Raw genomic sequence first — 6,009 nt, forward strand, 5'->3', positions numbered from 1 at the left:
TTATTCTTGTCTGCATGGTCAAAGTTGGATTCCAGTTACTTCAATATAGCTTCAGGGAAGAAAAAAGTATGGAGGAGCACATACCCAGCCGGTGTCTTAAGACCTAGACCTGGAAGTAGTACGCATCACTTCCTCTCCAATTCCGTTTGGGGGAATATAGTTATATGGCCATACCCAGCTGCCAGGGAGGCTACGCATCTAGTTACCACTCTATTACTAAGGCTGTCAGTAGACCAGATCACCAAGGGCCCTATATGTCATCCTGAACTAGGAAAAGGACTTCATAAATTGCTTTTTTCCCAATAAAGGAGAATCTTTATTTCTCAGATTTGCCAGATAAATCTTGTATTTTGCAGCCCCCTCACCAACTTTTAAATCTTAAACTCTAAGTCATGACATGCTATGAAGCGTTTTCCTTTATGTTAATTTTTTCAGAGGACTTTACATTTCTGATTTTATTTTTGGTCATTGTCACAAAGTGTCTTCATTTCTTTTGCAAGTCACCGAAAGCCTAGATACCATGTGCCCTTAACCATGCCAGATAGCAAATAAATATCCCTGCTAATAATAGGATGTATACCATTACCCTAGGTTGTGTTGATATCTTGTGTAGGTAAGGCCGATCCACGCTATTCTTGGGTTTTCATTTTTGTCCTACTCAAGAAAGTTGTTAAACTTAGTTCAGCTGGGCAAGAACCCCTATGAGCAGTTCTTATCTGAGTTGGTGGATTTTTTTTCATTTAAAAATAGTTTGGGGTGAGGTTTAATAAAGAGCCTCTAATTAGGTCCTTAGGCTGTGCAGAAAAATATTAGAGTAATTGCCTTATAAAGACAAAACATTTATTTCCAGAGCGTCTGCTACATAGGAAAGAAACTGGGCTGCATTGGGAATGGATGTTCATAGCCTGTAAGCATTGTTGGCCTTAATCCTCATGTGAGCCTTTCCCGAGGTAGTTCTAGATCTAGAGGGCATGGACTAGGAGGATACCAGCACAGAAACACTGCCTTGTGCATACGCCTTGGCTTTATAGCAATTTTTAGAATTGGAATTCTAAAATGTAACACATACTTTTAAGTAGAGTTCACCCTTTTGAACACAAAAGCCAAAACAACAAAAGCTTTACAAGAGGACATTTTGTAGTGAATGAACGATATGCTCTGCTCTCTGATGCTGGTCAGGTTAAAGTCACGCACTAGATTAGTCCTGAAAGATACATGGAAGTCCACTAGGGAAGTGAGAGGCAAGGCCATAGGAGGAGAGAAAATAGCACGCGCAGAGCGTGGAAGCCACAAGTGGTGTGGGGCAGTGAGGAGCAAAGGGTAAGGATGGGAGGATGGTGATAGGGGAAGCCAGGCCGAGATGAGCCTTGTATGCCACGCTGTGATGCTAGGGAGACACTTCGGCACAGTGATCTAATCAGCGTTGCATTTAGAAAGCCCGTTTCGGCCAGTGTGGCAGGTGGAATGAAGGAAGGTGAGTCTAAGCCAAGATAACTCGGATCCTGCAGCGATCTGGATGAAGTGACATGCCTACACTGAGAATAGAGTGGCGTAAACCAACTTTGCAGAGAGATGTAGGAGACAAGTGTGAAAGCACTTGGTGACTCCCTGCAAATGGAGAATGGAGGAAGGAAAGAATAAAAGACCCCTACTGGATGTGGTGCCTGGGAGAAGGTGTGGGGCTGATCCCTGATGTAAGAGCCAGTTAGCGAGGAAAGGTGATGGCATTTATTTTTTTAAAAACCAAGTGCAAGCTCCAAGTAGAACTGTCCAGCAGTTAGATGAATATATAGGCCTTAGGTTTGGGATTAAGATGAGAGGTGAGGCTAGAGAATTCAGAGGATTAGCATAAAGGTAAAAGTTGAAGCCAAACATATATGATAAAAATTAGCCCAAGAAAGGGTATAGTGGTTGTTAAAACAATTCTTAAGTAACTTTTTTTTTAAAAGACTTTATTTATTTGAGAGAGAGCATGCGCAGGGGGAGGGGCTGAGGGAGAGGGAGAAGCAGCTCCCCTCGGAGTGGGGAGCCCCAACCAGGGCTGACCAGGGCTCAATCCCATGACCCCAGGGTCATGACCTGAGCCAAAGTCAGATGCTCAACAGACCGAGCCACTTAGGTGCTCCTTAAGTAACTCTTAAGACATATTATCTTTCTACTAATACTTTAATAATTTCCAATAAGCCAAACAATTACATTGCTTAAAACACTTTAAGCATATGCAAGGTTAGTCAGGAATGGCAAAGTTGTTTGGTAATCAGTAAAATAATTGAAATGTGACGGTCACCCCCCTGAAACCCAGATCCCCATTGTGTACACTGCTGTTCTTTCTCACCCAGGACGAGAGCTGTAAAGAAGTCAGATGGAAACCAGAGGCCCTAATATCAGGGGATAGAATTTGGGTGAATTTTAACGTATACATTTGGAACTGTTTAATGATTTGTACCTATTTCTAATGAGCCTTGGACACGTACTTGTTCTTAAAATGGGGTGAAAATTAGAAAGTGACATACTGGTAGATAGGAACATATATCTCTACCCATTTCAAAACAGATCTTGCAGAGTGTAGATAGGCCTCATAGAGGGTGCTTAGGAAAACCTCCTAATATGAATGAGTTTTCTTAAGCACTGAAAAGGTTTTTGTTTCTGTTGAAGACTTTTTGGTGGTGTGATCAAATGTGCGGAATATTACCCTGGAACTCATATAGTATCTGAGTGTATATCTAGCTCTGTTACTGTTTCTTGGGTACAACCTGGCATGCCTCTTGACCTTTCTGAGTCTCAGTTTCCTCAAGGAAAGGACAGGCTCGGGCTAGGTGTTTCTTCCAGCTCTGAAAGCTGTCCACTGGGGACTCGCGGTATAGGGTACTTTTTTAATGAAAAAAAAAAAAAAAAAGGCTTGTGAAATCTGAATAGATAATTTGGAGATGATTATTTGCATTGCAGATGGATTGTCCTATTTATAGCAGAATTTGCTGGTGGGAATAGTCCTTTTCAGAAAATTGGCAGTTATTTTGAGAAAGAAGTATTGGACTTGGGGTCAGAAGAGCTGCTCTGGAAACCAGACTCTACTTATTTATTAGTTATTTGTCTTACACGTGTTAAGTGTCAGTTTCCTCATTTTTATTGAGAATGTTAATAAAAATGTGTGGCTGTGATACAGATCATTTTGAAGGCTGAAAGGTATTATATAATGTAAGTTATTCTTGCCCAAGGAAGACTGGTCATTCCAACCTAACACGTACATATGTAATTCTTATAGTGTCGGGGACTGTTTGCTAGAAGTGGACTCCTGGTGGGATCAGCACTGTAGGGACCCATTGTGGCATAGCCATTAGGACAAATGGTAGGCATTTTACATTGGAAATTACTCTTCCCTTCTCTTCAGATCCCTGATTTCAGGTTGTGCCCTTAGGCATAGTTTTTTTCCCAACCATTGTTCTTGCAACTGTTGGTCCAGCCTCCTGAACTGCCTTGACCTTGGGAGGACATCCACCAAGCCCATTTGCCTGCTGATCTCTTCCCATCTTTTCACCATCATTAATGTGACAGTGCCTCAAGCCATGTGGAGCTGCATTTTAATGTCTTTTGTTTCTTTGTCTAGTTCCAGGTATGGCACTGGCATAATTTTGCCATCCATTAGAGTTCAGAACTATTTCCAGAACCCCAAATTAATGGAGAAAGTGAGGTCAGAATGGTAAATAGCCCACTTTGCTGAGTATACTCATCTCCGAATGGGACTGAGACGGCTCAGTGTGTAAGAGGTGCTGCAGTGTGATATTCCAAGAGTTATTGAATGAAAGTTCCAAGGGCAGGCTAGCACCCTTGCTCTTATTTGTCAGGAGGGTACATAGTACTCAGTGTGAAAGGAGATGATGGTGTGTAGACATATTTGGGGAGAAGAGCTTTGGATGGAGGGAGTTCAGTTCCTCTCAAGGCACTGATCTATAAAACGTAGATCAAAGCTGTGCCAGAGGTCACCTTTCTGTGTTTACAAATCTCCCAGATTCCCTGAAGTTACAACTGATGGTCCCAATTAACAGTGGTATCTGTGGCTTCCTGGGTATCACATGCCTATAAAGTTTAGACAGCACCTCTCGATACACTTGCACAAAGACTGGTATAGACAATTCTCAGGAAGTGTTTGTTGAATGAAGTAATAGTTATGGTTACTACCCTTTATTTTGTTCCAGGCATTGTGATAAACGCTTTATATCATCATCTCTAATCTGCATGAAATAAAATTTATCTTCATTACAGGTAAAGGAAGTGAGGCTCAGAGAGGCAATGTTCCTTGTTCAATGTCACATAGCTAGTATGTGGAAGAATTCGAAGTTGCATTCAGGTCTGTCTGGTTCCAAAGCTCGGTCTCCTCAGCATTGCTTAGTTATGTCCCCAACACTTAGACAAATATGGGAATCTTCAAATATTAGGGAGATAAGAGGACAGAGGAATAGAAAGAGGGACCTATCTAATTACTTCCCTTGTGTCTGATTCACTGGAGTATAATTGTACTAGATGTTCAGATACTTTCCAAGTTATTCTCTTGGGTTTCTTGTTTGTTTTACTTTAAGGTAAAAGCTTGTTAGCTTTCCAGAATTAACAGAAACTAGAGGGATAGTTTGTTCATTTGTTTATTCATTAAGTAATCTCTACACCCAACGTGGGGCTTGAACTCACGACCTCAAGATCAAGAGTTCACGCCCTACTGACTGAGCCAGCCAGGCACCCCTGCAGGAATACTTCAGTTAGTGCTGAGAGAGTTCTTTAGGCATCTTATGATCTAGGAAGAAAAGTCTCATTGGAGACAGACTCTCAGGTTTTGTTGGAAGTGAACTATTCCAATCATTAGTTTGGTGCTTGCACCCTGTGTTCCAGAATATGGCCAAGTGTATGTGTGTGCTTGTTCAAAACACTACCAGTGCTAGAGAATTCTCCAGTCCTGAACACGGCTTATTTCATCCCTGATTAGATTTGATTATTCAGAATGTTGCCTTCTTTTAAGCTGGAATCTGCCTTCTTATGTCTTCAATCCATTGGACCCAAGCACTCGTGATGGGGCTCCTAACAAACAGGTATCTTATCCGGGTCAACATTTCAAATGTTTAAAGCGCAGTGATCTTCCCTGCGTCTTTTCTCTGGAGGATATAGTTCCCTTGACGGCTCACCATCTGCCCTGGCTCCCTCATTGGTTGTCCCTGTCCCATTATTTTGCTCTATCTTCCCTGCGTACCTCTTAACAGAAGAAGGCCTGGAACTTAACATCTTATTGCTAATGATAGAAAATTAATTTATTAAGCCAGTGTTTTTTAAATAAATGTTATACTAATTAAATCACCATTAGAACTGATAGACTAAGTCTATCAAGACAAACCTATCTACACGAAGAATTAAAGGAGCAGAATTAAAGTCTTTTTTTTTTTAAAGATTTTATTTATTTATTTATGTGACAGAGAGACAGCCAGCGAGAGAGGGAACACAGCAGGGGGAGTGGGAGAGGAAGAAGCAGGCTCCCAGCGGAGGAGCCCGATGTGGGGCTTGATCCCGGAACGCCGGGATCACGCCCTGAGCCGAAGGCAGACGCTTTAACGACTGCGCCACCCAGGCGCCCCTGAATTAAAGTCTTAAAAGATCACAGTGTAAGAGACACTGAAAATGGATTCTGCAATTTTCTTTTTTCAGCCTGCACTTTATAAAAAATATTTGACCCTACAATGGGTTTGCTAACTTTGGCATTTAGGAGGATGAAATTGTTATTAAAAGCTGACGTTACTGTGTTCACTCTATGTACAAGTTCTGGACTAAGCACTTTACACAATTATCTCTTTTACTTCTCCTAAGCATGTTATACATTTTTTAATTTAAAAAAATGGTATTTTTTAATTTAAAAAAGATTTTTATTATTCTCATTTTCATATGATAAAACTGAGGTTTAAAGAGATTCAGTAAGTAGCCCAAATACCATCTACTAAGTGGTGGATCTAGGATCCACCAAACTCAAATACCCTG

The sequence above is a fragment of the Ursus maritimus genome, unplaced genomic scaffold (assembly GCF_017311325.1).
Source record: "Ursus maritimus isolate PB19 unplaced genomic scaffold, ASM1731132v1 scaffold_36, whole genome shotgun sequence".
Classification (NCBI taxonomy): domain Eukaryota; kingdom Metazoa; phylum Chordata; class Mammalia; order Carnivora; family Ursidae; genus Ursus; species Ursus maritimus.